Source organism: Hemicordylus capensis, chromosome 1, assembly GCF_027244095.1.
Source record: "Hemicordylus capensis ecotype Gifberg chromosome 1, rHemCap1.1.pri, whole genome shotgun sequence".
NCBI lineage: Eukaryota > Metazoa > Chordata > Lepidosauria > Squamata > Cordylidae > Hemicordylus > Hemicordylus capensis.
The window spans coordinates 336,482,166-336,498,394 of record NC_069657.1 but is presented as its reverse complement, the minus strand read 5'-3'; the positions used below and the strand labels follow the sequence as shown (position 1 = coordinate 336,498,394).

Below are 16,229 nucleotides of genomic sequence, written 5' to 3'. Positions count from 1 at the left end.
TGATTTTACAGGACATGATTTGGTTTGTACTTGTGAACTAATACAATGCTGAATGCATCCTTTCTCTCTAGAAGCTTAATTACTGTTCAGTCTTCCAATACTTTAGCACGCCTTTCTTCTGTACTAAACAATATTCTTTTGAGCCTGCTTGAGAAAAAGCCTTGTACCTAGAATGCATTTTTAGAAAGAACAGTAGTCATGCTCTATAGCCATTGATTTAAGTAGAATAGGTTTGTTTATTTCAATTTATTTATGTAATTTCAATTTCCACTCCAAAAGGCACCCAAAGCTGCCTAAAACATAAAAATATATAAACAACCACAAAACAACATTTTAAAATCAAAATAATTAAATAATACAATAAAAAGCAGAAAGTATTGTAAAGCTCCCATTCTCTGGAAGAGCACAGTTTTCTGCCTCTCTCCAAAACAAGAGGAGAGGAGAGAGGAAAAAGACTAACCAAGCTTTGTTTGTAAGGAAACTTCATAATGAGGGTGAGGGTGGAGGAATTGCACAAAAAGCCTTTGTTTCTTATAACAGTTAACTTGGCCTTCAATTGATGTAGAATATGATGCAGGAACTCAGATGATGACCTGAGTATGTAGGATGAGTTCTTTTTCGACAGGCAGTTCTTTACATCCTGGGGGGAAACTGTCAGGGCTTTGCAGAGTCAGACCAAAGAGCAAGTCCAAAAGGCTAGAGCACAGGTGCCAGTTTGGATGGATGAGTAGTGGCAGGCTGGAAGTCAAGTTCTGAAGTGAGCAAACAGATCCTTGAGTGTCAGAAGTGTATGGCACGGTTGAGGATTGGCTGGTAGTCAGGTTCCAGAGCAGGCCAGCCCAGGCAAGGCAAGAGTCAGGTTTGCACCTTCTAGGAAATAGAAGCTCAGCCTGGGGAGCCAAATTCAGGCCAGGTGATTCTTCTTTAGCAGGACATTCTCTCCATGCTGCTGTCAGATACACTGTGGAAGAGCAAGACTCAGGTAAGCCAGTTCTTCTCCCTGTGAGCTGCCTTTGTAACTTGGAGGGCAAAGAGACTAAGTCCTGCTGCTGGACTGGGGGTCAATTTGAGACCCCGTTTCAAGGTCTCAAATGCCAGCTTTGAAGTGTATACATCAAAACCAGCACTTGGATTTGCACCAGAATAGAACTGAGACCTGCTGTAAATAAGTTGATCCAGGCGTTATATGTCTAAAGTGATGGGAACAGATCAGCAGTCTGGCCTCTGTGTTCTGGACCAATTGAGGTTCCTGAATAGTATTAAAAGGCAATATTACAGTAGTATAATCTGAATAGTACCATTCTGTGACAATAGCAAGTCACCATTTCCTGAGAGGAGATTCAGAAAGTGCACCAAGCAAAGTTGGAGAAAAATGTTCCTGGCCACTGAACATCCAGGAGACATGTTAGGCCAAGGACTACCCAACCTGCTGAGGCTAAATGTAGATGTGGGGAGAATCTGCCCACAAAATTTATGAAATTTCTCAAAGGGTGAACATAATGGGGAATTCTGAGATATTTCTACTGAGCTTTTGAATATCCTTCAAAATTCCAATGAAGGTCTTTTTCTTCAATACAGCAACTGGCATTCTAGAAATGACATACTACCCCCCACCCACATCCCTAGCATGAACTTCATTCAGGGGAAGAAAATGAAGGGGGAGGAGAATAGCATTTCAATTTGGGAAATTATTCCTAACAATATTTTCCTTGTAACACAATAATTCTCTTAGGCATGCTCAATCACTCCCAGTGAAGAATATATATTTTTAAATGTTTGGAGAATGTTGCCATCCATGTCTATGGAGCTCCTATAAAACCCTTAATGGCTTAGGCCCAGGGTACTTAAGAGAGTGCCTTCTCTGTTGTGAACCCTGTCGCCTATTAAAAGCATCTGGAGAGGTCCGGTTAAGGTTGCTGCCAACTTGTTTGGTGTCAACTTGGGACCAGACTAGGGGCGTAACTATAATAGGGCAAGCAGAGACAGTTGTCTGGGGGCCCACTGCCTTGGGGGGGCCCAGAGGCAAGTCACATGACTGACTCCCCCAGCTGCGCACCTGCCCAGGCTTCGTTCGGTTGTAGTCATCCTCCAGAATTGATGTGGGTGTTAAGTCCTGGAGCTACCAGAACAGCATGTCTTTCTCTAGTACCATTAAATGACTTGCATTATCCACAATTTACAAAACCTTTAAAAAAATAATTTAGGATGATGTTCTAGTGTGGCACATTGTGTGTGTGTGTGTGTGTGTGTGTGTGTGTGTGTGTGTGTAAATGCTTTTTGTTACCACTATTCAGCCTCATTTAAGACTTTACTTCATGAGCTGAGGGGGGGGGGCATTTTAAAATTTTGTTACACCTTGATACACCCCTGGACCAGACCTTCTCTGTGGCTTCCCCTGGGCTTTGGAATATGCTCCCTACTGAAAGAAGAGCATCCCTTTCTCTGATTGTTTTTAGGAGGACCCTGAAGAAGTACCTATTTTCCTAGGCTTTTAGCTGAAATCTAATTTTAAATTTTAATGTGTTTTTATCTATTACGATTTTTTATCTTTTTATGAATTTTAAATGTTTATATTTTGTATTATGTTTTAATTTTGTACACCGCCTTGAGATTTTATATTAGGTAGTATATAAACTCAATAAATAAATAATAATAAATAAATTGCAGGACCACACACAAACTGTTGAGGTTAAATGCAACACAAGTCTGCTGAGATTAAATGAAACCCCATCTAGAACAATCCAGCTTCCTTCTCCAAGGATATAGATACAGCTTTGGAAGAGAAATTAGAATGGCAAATCAAATCCTTAAATGTAGCATAGCTATATTTTCATCGTCTGCTGTCATATGTAGCTTTGCTTGCTTGCTTGCTTGCTTGCTTGCTTGCTTGCTTGCTTGCTTGCATGATTGTACGCTGAGCACCTCTGGCTCAAATCACCTTGTATTTTCTGCTTCTCTGTCTATAGAGAAATGTAGTCACATGCTTCCATTTCATGATCTTACATGTTAAAGATATTTGGAAGTGAAAATTCTTTCCTTTGAGCAGGTAGTTGGTTCCTTAACCTTCTGACCATTTCTATTTCTTTACCTTTTCCACGTGCAGGATCACAGACTGACATTTTAGAGTGCATCAAACAGCCATTTTGACCAGAGAAAGAGGGAATAGTAGGAGGGCAAGGGAGGAAAAGGTAGCACATTGGTGTGCCACTGTATGAAACAGGATGCTGGACTAGATGGGCCTTGGGCCTGGTCTAGCAGGGCTGTTCTTATGTTCTTATGTTCACTAATAAGGACAGGGAAGCTACATGAGATACATCCAGGTTGGAACATGCAATGTTTAGTTACTTAACCTAAGGCAAACCAGTACGCAGGACCTGCCAATTTTCTGAAGATGATTCTGCTGGATAAATTTTTATGTGTTTGAGTTCATTGGCAGAGATGTGCAATTCAATCCATGAATGAATCAATTCACTCAGAACTGGAGCAATTCTAGTGATTTGATCTTGAATCAAACCACCCCTAAAATGTGTTGGAGGTAGGACACTGGCAGCATCAGCTCTCAGCTGCAATGTCTCATTGTGACCACTGGGAGGATTTAGGGTCTGGACTCCTCCGCTCTTTGTTCTTCCAGTGTTAGTCTCAATTTTGTCTCTCCAGAGATGGCTGGTTGTTTAGTCTCTCTCCCCTATCAGCCTTAAGCTTTAAATGATAGCTTTCCTATCATTTTATAACCTCTAAATAAATCTTTGTTGGTCTTCACACTTAAAGAACTGTCTCCAGACCTCTTCCTTGGCTGAATTCTTACCAAACTGGTTTGCTCTGCTAATGGGAGTTGAACTGCCATCACCTTCAAAAGGTTGTGAGGCTCAGAAGCCAGTAAATAAAAGAGAAAAGCCTAGAGAATGAAATAGAAAGCAAAGCAAAGAGAAAGCTTTGATCCTTTTATGCCGATGAGAAGCAGTGTTGGAGCTAGGATCCTGGCAGCATCAACTCTCAGCTGCAATGTCTCACAGTTACCACTGGTGGTTTTAGGGTCATGGATAAAAGTGCTGGATGCCTCCTCTCTCTATTCCCTCAGTGTTAGTCTCCATGTTGTCTCTCCAGAGATAGTTGTTTGTTTAGTCTCTCTCCCCTTTCAGCCTTAAGATCAGCTTTCCTATCCTTCTGGAACCAGTGTGGTGTAGTAGTAAAAGTGTTGGACTAGGACCGGGAAGACCTGAGTTCAAATTTCCATTCAGCCATGAAACTCACTGGGTGACTGCGCCAGTCACATATCTGTCAGTCTAACCTACATCACAGGGTTGTTGTGAGTTTAAACATAGCCACGTACACTACTCTGGGCTCCTTGGAAGAAGAGCAGGATATAAATGTAATTAACTAACTAACTAACTAACTAACTAACTAACTTCTAAATAAATCATTGTTATTCTTCAAACGTAAAGAACTATCTCCAGACCTCTTGCTTGTCTGAATTCTCACCAAACTGGTTTTTGCTCTGCTAATGGGAGTTGAACTGCCATTCTTCTCCTACAAAATGAAGAAACTGATTCGAGGTCGAATCAAATCACCCCAATTTGATATGAATCTATTTTCCTCTTGCTGGCCAGTTTTCTTGCACTGGCTTCCAATTGGCTTGAGATCTCCTTGCTTTTTGTAATTCAAATCAAGTGTTGCCATGGGCAACTGTGCCCCCATTCTCTGGGGTGGAGGGAGGAAGCAGGAACGGCCAAAGGAGGGTGTTTCAAAATGTATTTAAGGGACTGCTTGGAGGCAGAGAACCAGAGAGCCATCTGCGGCTCAGAGGAGAAGGAGCAGACTACAGAAGCATAGCAGAGACTGGTGTTGGTGTTGGTCTGGGCCTGCTTAGCTGGCCCAGTGAGAGGAGAAAGATACAGAGGCTTATCTGACTCTCTCACTATTTCTTTAATCCTTTTAATTTACAGTGCTGTCAGCAACTGCTTTTATTTTCTTCTTCTTTTTTTTAAACTGCAGCCCCAGTGGCTTGAATTGGATACTGCTTGGAATTTATTTCCTTCTGTGATCCCCCCCCCATTATTGCTGGTATGCAGCCCCAACTAATAAATGGGGTGCTCTGATCCCCTCCCCGATTAAAAAAAATGTACCAGCAGCCCCCAGAGGCTTTAATTGGGTACTGTTTAGAATTTTATTCATCGTTTCTTTGCTAAAGCCCACAGAGGCTTTAATAACTGTGGTGCTGTGCTTTTAAAATATTTTTATTTTGCAGCCCTGCTGCCACCTTTGCTGCTGCTCTCTGTGTTCTGCCTGGTGGGTTAATTTTTTGGGGGGGTTATGCTTGTGTATGGTGACCAGCCAATCATTCTCCCTCTGTTTACTTTTCTTGGGCTTTTGTTTTGCTTTTATTGTTTGGAAGAGGTAGATGCCACCTGCCCTCCACCAGCTGTCAAGTCCCAGTGTCTGTTCTACCCCAAGAGTGCCTCTGGGAGTAACACCAGCCGAAGATGCCAGAATCCCCCAGCCAAAGATGCCACATAGGTGAGACCCCTACCTCCGCCTTGGTCAGGTTATAGAAGAATTATTTAAGTGGGTGCTGGGGCCTAGTTTGGGAAAGGGAGGGGGATTAGGTGCTGTTAGGACTGTAGGACAGGAAGGGTGGGCTTGGGTTAGACAGGCCACAGTAATCCCCTGCCCTTTGCCTTCTGTTCCCTTACTTGTGCCATTGTAGCTTGCTCCCCTAAAAACAAAGTCCCACCTCTCAAATAAAACATGTTTCTTTATGGGGGGGGGGGAACTATTCTAGCTTCTTTGTGTGCACTACAGTGCTATAAATTTTTTTAAATTTATATTTAAAATATTTCTATACCACCCAAAACTTTCATTTCTGGGCAGTTTATAATTAAAATCATTTAAAAGATTAAATCAATTAACAACTAAAATCATTTAAAAGATTACAAACTTTTAAAACCTAGTATTAAAATTATTTAAAACTATGAATCTAATTAAAAGCCTGGGTGAATAAATGTGTCTTCAGTGCTTTTTAAAAAGTTGCCAGAGATGGAGAGGTTCTTATTTCAACAAGGAGCACATTCCAAAGTCCAGGGGCTGCAATGGAGAAGGCCCGTTCCTGAGTAGCCGCCAAATGAGTTGGCGGCAGCCACAGGCGAACCTCTCCAGATGATCTTATCAGGCAGTGGGGCTCATGGTGAAGAAGACGTTCTCTTAAATACCCAGGGCCTAAGCTGTCTAGGGCTTTATATGTAATGACCAGCACCTTGTATTTTGCCCAGAAACGTATTGGTAGCAGTGCAATACCTTCAAGACAGGAGTAATATGGTCTCTCATAGATGACTCAGAGACCAACCTGGCTGTCGCGTGAACAAACTGCAGTTTCTGGACTAATGAAAATGCCTCAACCTGGGACACCAGAGAGAAGTTCGGATCCAGAAGCACCCCCAGACTACATACCTGTTCTTTCTTGGGGAGTGTGGCCCCATCCAGACCGGCAGATCAAAATTATCTCCTGAGTTTCGACCCTGCACAATAAGTGACTCCGTCTTATCTGGATTCAGCCTCAGTTTGTTGTCCCTCATGCAGCCCATTACTGCCTCCAGGCAGGCATTTAGGGAGGTTATGCCTTCTCCTGATGATGCTGACATGGAAAAATAGATCTGGGTGTCAACAGCATATTGATAACACCCTGCACGAAATCCCCTGATGATCTCTCCCAGTGGTTTTGTGTAGTTATTAAACAATATCGGAGACAATACGGAGCCCTGAGGGACACCATACAAAACTTCAGATTTTGAGGAACAACAGTCTCCAAGAGACACCATCTGGAATATGCCCATGAGGTAGGAGCAGAACCACTGCAAAGCAGTGCCTCCCACCCCCAATCCCCTCAGACGCTCCAGAAGGATACTATAATCAATAGTATTGGAAGCTGCCGAGAGATCCAAAAAGACCAACAGAGTCACACGCCCTCTGTCAATTCCAAATTGGAGATCATCCATCAGGCCGACCAAGGCAGTCTCCACTCCATTGCCCACCAGAAAGCCTGTTTGAAATGGGTCTAGATAATCAGTTTCCTCCAAGCTTGGAGGCCACCACTTCTCAATCACCTTGCCCAACCATGGAAGGTTGAAGACAGGCCTGTAATTATTTAACTCTGAGGGATCCAAGGCAGGCTTCTTCAGAAGGGGTCTAATAATTGCCTCCTTCAGGCAAGGAGGCATCCTGCCCACCCTCAGAGAAGCATTTATAATCTCTACCAGGCCCTCTACAACAGCTTCCCTGCCAGATAGTATAAGCCATGTCAGACAAGGATCAAGAGGATAAGTGGTTGGCCGCACCATTCAAAACAACTTGTCCACATCTTCAGGAGTCACGAACTGAAACTGACCCAGGGAACAATTGTGGAGTTTGAATCCAAGTTGGCCCGAATATGAGAGATTTTGTCCACAAAGAACTCATTAAAAAGGTCACAGTGAGTAATTGTTGGTTTTAAGTACTGATTCAAGGGGCACACATTAGCCCCTTCACAACCCTGAACAAGTTCACTGGACATGAACATGAGGGAGGAAAAGAGTAGCTTCTTTGCCACATTTATCGCCTGAGCATAGATCAGGCCTGCTCAACTTCGGCCCTCCTGCAGATGTTGGCTTACAACTTGCATAATCCCTGGCTATTCGCCACTGTGTCTGGGGATTATGGGAGTTGTAGTCCAAAAACAGCTGGAGGGCCACAGTTGAGCAGACCTGGCATAGATCTTCTAATGCTGTCAGATTTGAGTCAAGTCTTTCTCCACATGCGCTCTAGTCGTCTACCTCACCACTTCAGCCCCCATAGTTCTTGTGTATACCAAGGGGCCAGTTTCGAAACACGTCAGACAGGATGCTTAGGAGCGATTGTGTCCACTGCCCTGGTGAGTTGATTATTCCAGTTCTCCACCAGAGTGTTGTCAGGGTCAAAAGCAGAGCCAACACTAAATCCCTCCAAGGCTTCTTGGAATCCTATTGGATCCAGTAACCTTCTTGGGCAGAAGGTTACTAATCCTAATGGGCCCCCCGCCCCTGCAGAGGTGGGACATCGTCATAAGTCCAACCTTAACTATATGGTGGTCCGTCCATGACAAAGGGGAAATCACAGGAGTCCCCACCCACGGAACACCACCCTGTTCAGAGTGAAAGACCAGATCAATCTTGTGAATAGCAATATGCGATGGTCCCAAGACCACCTGGGCTAGGCCCATAGTTGTCATGGCCGCTATGAACTCCTGACCCACCCTGAACAAACTGGTCCCAAAGTGCCCCAGCACTACAAGCCTGGGAGACTCAAATGCCAAGCCTGAGACCAAGTCCGTCAGCTCTGTTAGGTACTTCGTTGGGCTCCATTGGGCAGTGGGGATCAGTACACCAAGGGAAGTCCCAGTCTATCCGTGGTCCCCAGATTTAGGTACACACATTCAATATGGTCAGACACTTCGACAGGGATCCTGGCAAGGGAGATATTGTTCTTGTAGACCACAGCCACTCCACTTCCCCACCCACTTCTCTTCCCCTGTTCCTCAACAGAGTACCCTGGAGGAAGAAGCCAGGACTGGACTGGGCCACCAGCCTCCCCCAACCACATCTCCATAATGCATACCAGATCAACCCCTTAATCCAGAATCAAATCAAAGATAATTTCCGGTTTATTCTGGGCATATCTGGCATCACAAAGGAGCAAGATGAGGCTCTGTGGGTGGTTAGCATGCTTTACAAAGAGCTGACAGGACAGCCAGAAGGGGAGACAACAATTAAGTTTCTGATTTCCCTTCCCCTGCAATGGCCTGCTGTCTTGTCAACATTACTTCTTCTATTCTCCACCACCACAGGAATAGCTGCCCCATAATCAGTGGATACACCCCGTCTCCCTGTCTCCAGACAGACCCCCGACACATTAAAACTCAACCCACCCAAGATTCCAAGAAGAAGCCCAGTTATAATACCCACCCTCCTTTACACACCCACAAGGGATCTTGAGCCAAACAGCCTGCTCCTCACCCTCATTATCCCCCAAAATGGCTCCCCAAATGGGTTAACCACTTTGGTGTCACCCCTTCAGTGGCGACCCTGCTGGTGGTTGGCCCGCCACCACAGGCAGCATTCCTATGAAGCCCAAAGCTGGGCAGGTACCCGAGGAACTGCTGAGTCACCCAAGAGCTGGTCCGAATCCTGCACACACTCCCCACAGATGTTACACAGAGGCAGATGGCGTGCCACACACATATGGAGCTGTGTGTGGCACACAGAGCATAAATAGACTACCTCAACTGCACAGTCCCTTAAAGGTTTTTCTTCTCCCTCCCCTTTAAATTTTTTAAAACCTCAAGTGTCTGGGAGGATGCGAGGCAGAGCCAGGAGCAGATTGCCAGGCAGAGGGAGGGTGATTCTGCTGGTTGTCCAGTGCAATGGCGAGAGGGGCCTACTCCCTAAAAGTGTCCATCCTTCCAAGTTCCCATTGGCTGAATCCTCCCAAATTCCCCCTATCTGAGACTGAGTAGGAGCAGGAAGAAGTCATTCCAGTTGCTCCTGGACCTTCTCAGCCAGAGGATGCTGGTGGTCCCCAGAATGAACCAGCAGTCCCAGTACCACCACCATCAAAATGGTCCCGAACCGAGAGAAGCATGGTTGGGGCCACTTTGAGCTCTGCCATGGTGACCTACACCATGCTGTCTGCATCCACTGCAGGATACAGGTAGCAGGGGTAAGGACCCTAGGTGTCTTGGGACAATGGGGATGCTGCAGCACCTGTGATGTGATGGCATCACCTGGGGGTCCCTGCTGCTGGCAGCCATAGGCCTAGTGTGTCCTCAGTTATCAGCAAGGCACCTGCTCCTGCTCCCAAACAGGAGAAGTTGCCTGCGCGGTGGGTGCAGTTGGTGGGCAAACGGTCTGGTCACCCAGAGCCTCATTTCATCACCTGGGCCATTGGGGTGATGATCACTTTGGATGACCGGCCATTCCATGTAGTGGAGAATACTGGCTTCTGCTGACTGACCCAACTGCTTGCCCCTGAATACCAAATCCCCCATGCACCACCTTTAGCAGGCAGGTGGTGCTCTCCCCATACTGGTTGTGTTGGGGCTGATGCACACAGCAGCCCTTGACACCCGTGTAGACTCACTGAGGATCTGTGGACCAGTCTCAGTGAGAGGCACTCTGCTTTCCTATCCCTCACGGCACACTGGTGGGGGAAGGAGAGTGAGGGGACATCTGCTGGTGGTGGCATAGCCAGCCCCTCCCATGCAGCAAAGCTCAGATGGGCTGTGCTGCATGTGGAGGTGCTGGACACTCAGCACATTGCAGGTGAGCTGTCAACGGCCATGGATTGCCAGGTGAGGGGATGGCTGTCCAGGCAGCCAAACCTTCACTGTGGGTCCATGGTCACCAACAATGCTGCCATCATAACTAGGACAGCTGAGCAGTATCCGCCTGTGTCCACCCGTTGTGTGGTTCACATTCTAGAGTGCATTGGCAGCACATGTTTGTCCTGCTTTGATGAGGGGCAAAGTGACCAGACCAGCTGCCCAGGTGGATGGACCTCCTGGTTGAAGACGTTAGGCTGGGAGAGGAGAGGAGGCTGGAGTGCAACCAGAGGAGAAGATGGACGAATCACAGATTTTTCTTCAGATTTTTGAGCCGATTCATGGAAATGGCCAGCAGTGGCCAGCTGTTCTGACAGATCGATTCCAGTATTTGTTATTCAATTTGAGCTTGAATCAAATCACAAACACTGAGTCGTGCACTTCTTTAATAATTACAGATCCTTTTCCAAGCCAAAGGATCACTTGTTATTTAACCTCATATTCCTGTTTGCCATTTCTCTGAATATATTTTGTAGCTTTTCAACTTTCATGAATCAAAGACAGAATTTTAAATAACTGCTGTGAAACGCTTATAGTAAATGAACTTCAAATTTGCTGAGGCAAGGAGAAGAAATATACTTTAAGAAATCTGTGACATATACAAACATCTCTGAAGACCTAATGTTCACTGGCTGAGAGTTGTAAATCACATAAGAGCCTAAAATTATTCATAGAACTTCTTCAGCAAATACTTTTGTGGACAATTCATTAATAGGAAAAGTGGTAGAATTTCATTCATTAATAGGGAATCTTACTTTCAACGATTTATTTACCCAGGTCTGCTCAGGAATTTCCAGTGTGGCCCATTATATGATAATCAATTGTAAATGTGGTCTGCCTAGAGGGAACTACAGTATGCAACAGCACAAATAATTCAGTGGTGGTTGTATTTATTTATTTTTTGTCATACTAAATTACAAGAAGGGAACTTAAAGACAGATAACTCCTAACAGTCTGATACTCAGAAATGATAACTTAGTAGAACTTAACTCTTGCAAGCTAGGAAAGATTTCACTTATTCAACATTTCATCCTTGAATAGGCATACAATGGTTATTGAAGGCCAATATGTCAAGACTGTGATGTTTTAAGGAGATGCTGCAACACAAGACAGAAGTGTTCAATTATTCTGGACACTGTCACTCAGAACAGGCTTCATAGTTCCAAGTGATTCCTTATAGGCTAGAATCATCCAGCTGACCCAACCAGGAAACATTTCCTTCAGTCTAAACCAGCACTGTTTGCTTTCATGGGCTTTCATATTGCACAGTGATCCACAACTCTAAGGGAGATGGGAATACCATTGCAACTGCATTTACACAGTGCTTAGTACCTATGGAAAGCCCTCTTACCCCAAACAGCATGGACGTGTTTTAGGCTTCATAGCAGCAAACATACTTCTCCCTTAGAGCTGATGATTGCTGAGTGATATGGGAACCCAATGAGATCTGGCCTCTTGCTGCCTAAAAGGCAGCACGGCCCATTTGCCACAGCCCCCTTCCAAAGGAGCACAAGGCAAAGCTGAAAGCCTATTGGCTTTCTCAGGTGGGGGATGTGGAGCTTCCCACAAGCTGCTGTTTGTTGGTGTCCTTCCTCCTCTGTTCGTTTTAGGCAGGCACCTTCCCTCCCTTCCCTAGGTACAGTTTGAGCTTGCTGGTTGCTTTTTTGAGCCAGGCAGGAATCTTTTGGGTGATCACTTAATTGGCCTGTGGTTCATGTTCTTTTTTCACCTGCCCCTTACTGTACCTCTTCATTAGTTAGTTATTGCTTTACAATCCCCACTCACAATTGGCAGGTATAGTGTGGTGGGAATGAACATTATAGGTTTGGTGAGCACGTTCAGGTACACGATTGGCGACAGAGGGGACTGGTCAACTCCCTAGAGGCTTGGTGGCTGAGGGAACTCTGATCTGGACCCTCTACCCTGTCAAGCGACACCCTCCGGAAAGGCCTGGTAGCTTAGTGGGGCATGGGGTTGCCACTGTGGGCAGAGATCTGACATTAGGTTGGCTAAGATGGACAGCTTCTGCCTTAGGGCAATGGGGCTGCCTGGAGCATCATGCATGGGAAAAATCAGGCAAGGCTTGAACTGAGGTGGCAAGCCCTTAGTTACCACACTGTAGGGGTGGAGAGGCTATTCTTCCATTCTAGTTAGTGTTGAGTTATTTAATAAAATTGTGGTCCTTTCCACCATAACTTTGTGTCTCACATCTTCTTGTTTTTTTTTACTATGTAAACTGCTTTGAGAAACAAGGAGAAGAAAAAAATCAAACCTAAGGGAAAGTGGAGCAACTCTCATGAAGTGGCTCAGAATGGCACTGCCGCCTCCACCTCTTCCTCCTCGGTCTCCATCCCTCCTTGCAGTTTTCACAACTCCCGGCAACTGCTTGTGAACTCTCGCGAGAGCTGCCATGCATAGGATTAGTCATGGGTGTGCCTTAGAGAATTATATATATATATACTAGCTGATCTGCACCCCTAGTTTGCCACCGCCACTTTCTCCCCCCACCCCACTCCCTTTTTTTGCCTGCCTGCCATCTTCTTCTCCCCTCACCCTCCTGTCCGCAGCTTCCATTTTCTTCCCTTTCACCCGTTCCATGGCTATTCAGCAGCAATTCAAACTCTTGCAAGAGCTGCCACATATGGGATTAGCCATGGGCATGTCTTAGAGAATTAAATATATAGATGGATATCTGGGTTTTCAGATGTGTTATCATTTTTACAGTCCTACCTTTCTGTCCCCTTCTTAAGCAATCAAAATTGGATCAGGTGCTAGGATTTCAGTCCCAGACCAAAGCAGCCATATTGTGCATTGTTAAGTCACATCTCTTAGTAAGGCAACATTGAATTCACAGTGTTGTTTTAGCACTTTGAGTACACTCCAGCTCACAGTCTAGCTACATTTGTTCAAACGTACTTTAATGGTAGAGAAAGTGACGAAGGCCCTTTTGCGCTGATCAGTGGACTGTAGACTACAGAACCCAGGATACAACATGACTATGCCTGAAACAATCTGAGTCTGTATATATTAAAGATCGTAAGATATAGCCATACAAATGGAAATAGATGGAATCTGTAGAGCATTGTGGGTCTGTGTCTTCTCCTTCTACAGCGCACTGTTCCAACTTAGTGAAAATAAGTTCCACCTTAAATTCTTGTTCAATGGCATTCTTTAGCAGCAGCTCTGATAGAAATCAATCTATAATATTACACAAAAAGATTGCTCAGACCAATCGATTCATTAAAGGTAGACTCAAAATTGTTAGGGTCCTTCCAAACACTGAAAAACTTGAATTTGAACACACAAAATGGCAGCAAATAGGTATGGAAGAACCACTGGTTCTCAGTGGGCACATGCTTCCATGTTGTACAAACCTAGAAGTGTTGGGTGGAGAATATGAAGTATTATCATTATCATTATCATTATCACTATCAATATATATAATTCACTAAGACATGCCCATGGCTAATGCCATGCGTGGCAGCTTTGCAACATTTTGTGAGCAAGGAGATGGGGAGAGGAAGGTGAGCAGCCACTGGCCAGCGAAAGGAAGTGGCGGCAGCCACCAGGAGAAAGCGCCGGATGGTGAGAGGAAGCAGCGGCCAAGCCAGCACCTCCTGGCAAGAGTAAGTGAAGGCCGCTGGGTGACAAGAGGAAGCACTGCCCACTGTGAGAAGAGTTGGTGGCCAAGCCACTGAAGCGCCATCCAATGAGAAGCAGCAGCAGCTAGGGCCCGCCGGCCAGCTGCTGAGAGAAAGTGGCAGCCAGGGCTGTAGGGGGGGGAGAACGAATTGGGGCTGAAGGGAGGGGGGGAACGGCTGAAGGGATGGGGGGAAGACAGGGAGAACTAGGGGCACAGATGCTCTGTGCCAGATCAGCTACTTATTATTATTTATTTACACAGTCAGACAGGTGTTATTGACTGGTTTGTTTTATCCAGACATCGAGTCCTTCCCAAGGACCTGGGATGCCAGAATGTTATGGTCAATGTTGTTGCTGTTGTTATAGGTATCGTTGCAGAATATAGGCTGTTCCCAGTAAAGCTGCTTTTTGTAATTGGCTGATGGTGATTTCTGTGGCCCCTATGGTGTTGAGGTGCTCTTCAAGGTCTTATGGAACTGCACCCAGGGTGCCACTTACCACTGGGATTATTTTGGCCTTTTTCTGCCACAGCCTTTCAATTTCAATTTTTAGATCTTTGTATTTGGTGATTTTTTTCCTATTTCTTTTTCTTCTATTCTGCTATCCCCTGGTATTGCTATGTCGATTATTTTGACTTGTTTTTCTTTCTTCTCGACTACAGTGATATCTGGTGTATTGTGTGGCAGATGTTTGTCTGTTTGTAGTTGGAAGTCCCATAATATTTTTACATCTTCATTTTCTTCAACTTTTTCAATTTTATGGTCCCACCAATTTTTGGCTACAGGTAGCTTGTATTTTTTGCAGATGTTCCAGTGTATCATCCCTGCTACCTTGTCATGCCTTTGTTTGTAGTCAGTCTGTGCGATCTTTTTACAACAGCTGATTAGGTGGTCCACGGTTTCATCTGCTTCTTTACAAAGGTGGCACTTGCTGTTTGTGGTTGATTTTTCGACTTTTGCTCTTATTGCGTTTGTTCTTAGTGCCTGGTCTTGCGCAGCCAGTATTAAACCCTCTGTTTCTTTCTTGAAGTTGCCATTCTTAAGCCATTGCCAGGTCTTGGTGATGTCTGATTTTCCACTTATATTGTGCAGTTATTGACCATGCAGGGGCTTATTTCTCCATTTTTCTGCTCGGTTCTTGACTTGTTCTTTCTTATAGGCCTGCTTTGTTTCATTGGTGTTGAATAGTTTCGCGTTCTTGACCATTTTAAGTGCATCTTCTTCACTGTCCTTGATATATTCTTCAAGGCCTCTTTTCTCCTCCTCTACTGTTTGATGGACTTGCAGCATTCCTCTTCCACCTGAGCTGCAAGGGAGGTATAGCCTATCGACATCACTGCGGGGGTGCAGAGCATGACTGATGGTCATGATTTTCCTGGTCTTATGATCTAGTGTCTCTAGCTCTGCCTGGGTCCAGTCTATTATTCCTGCAGTGTATCTGATAACAGGTATAGCCCAGGTGTTTATGGCTTGTTTGGTGTTCTCGCCATTGAGTTTGGACTTTAGGATTTTTCTAACTCTCCTGATGTATTCACTTCCAATTTTTCTTTTAACTTCAGTTTGTGCAATGTTCTCAGACTGGAGAATGCCCAAGTATTTGTAAGGTTCTTTCTCTTCCAGGTTCTTGATCTTGCTTCCATTGGGCAGTTCTATTCCTTCTGTTTTTCTTATTTTCCCTTTGTTCATTATTAATGCAGCACACTTGTCTAGTCCAAACTCCATTGCTATATCGCTACTGAATATGCAGACAGTGTTTAGCAGTGATTCAATTTCTGACTGGGACTTTCCATACAACTTCAGATCGTCCATGTACAGCAGATGGTTTATTTTACTTGATGTTTTAGATGTTTGGTATCTGAGGCCTGTTTTGTTTAGTATTTGTGAAAGTGGAGTCATGGCGATTACAAACAACAGAGGGGATAGTGAGTCCCCTTGGAAAATACCTCTTCTAATGCTAACCTGTCCAAGTGTCTCGCCATTGATTGTTAACTGTGTACTTCACATGCTCATTGCTTTTTTATATAAATATCTGAATGTTTTTGCTGACACCAGTTGTTTCTAAACATTTTAGTATCCATGTGTGAGGCAATGAATCGAAGGCTTTCTTGTAGTCAATCGATGCAACACTTAGATTGGTTTTTCTTCTCTTGCAGTTTTCTAAAATCATTTTGTCAATCAGCAGCTGGTCTTTTGTGCCTCTGGTG

At 44.7% G+C, this 16,229-nt stretch overlaps 1 long non-coding RNA gene across 3 annotated transcripts in view; it reads right to left on the bottom strand.

The window, feature by feature from the left end:
- Window positions 1–271: 271 nt before the first annotated feature.
- Window positions 272–16,229, bottom strand: part of LOC128339887 (uncharacterized) — a 39,337-nt gene continuing 23,379 nt past the window's right edge. For 2 of the 3 annotated variants that reach the window (XR_008313299.1, XR_008313297.1), the window contains exons 2-3: window positions 6,445–6,628; window positions 272–961 (exon numbers count right to left, since the gene is read on the bottom strand). This is a non-coding gene — a long non-coding RNA (uncharacterized LOC128339887). Of the gene's footprint in view, window positions 1,250–6,444; window positions 6,629–16,229 lie in introns of all 3 variants that reach the window. The other variant, XR_008313298.1, reaches the window with a different exon arrangement.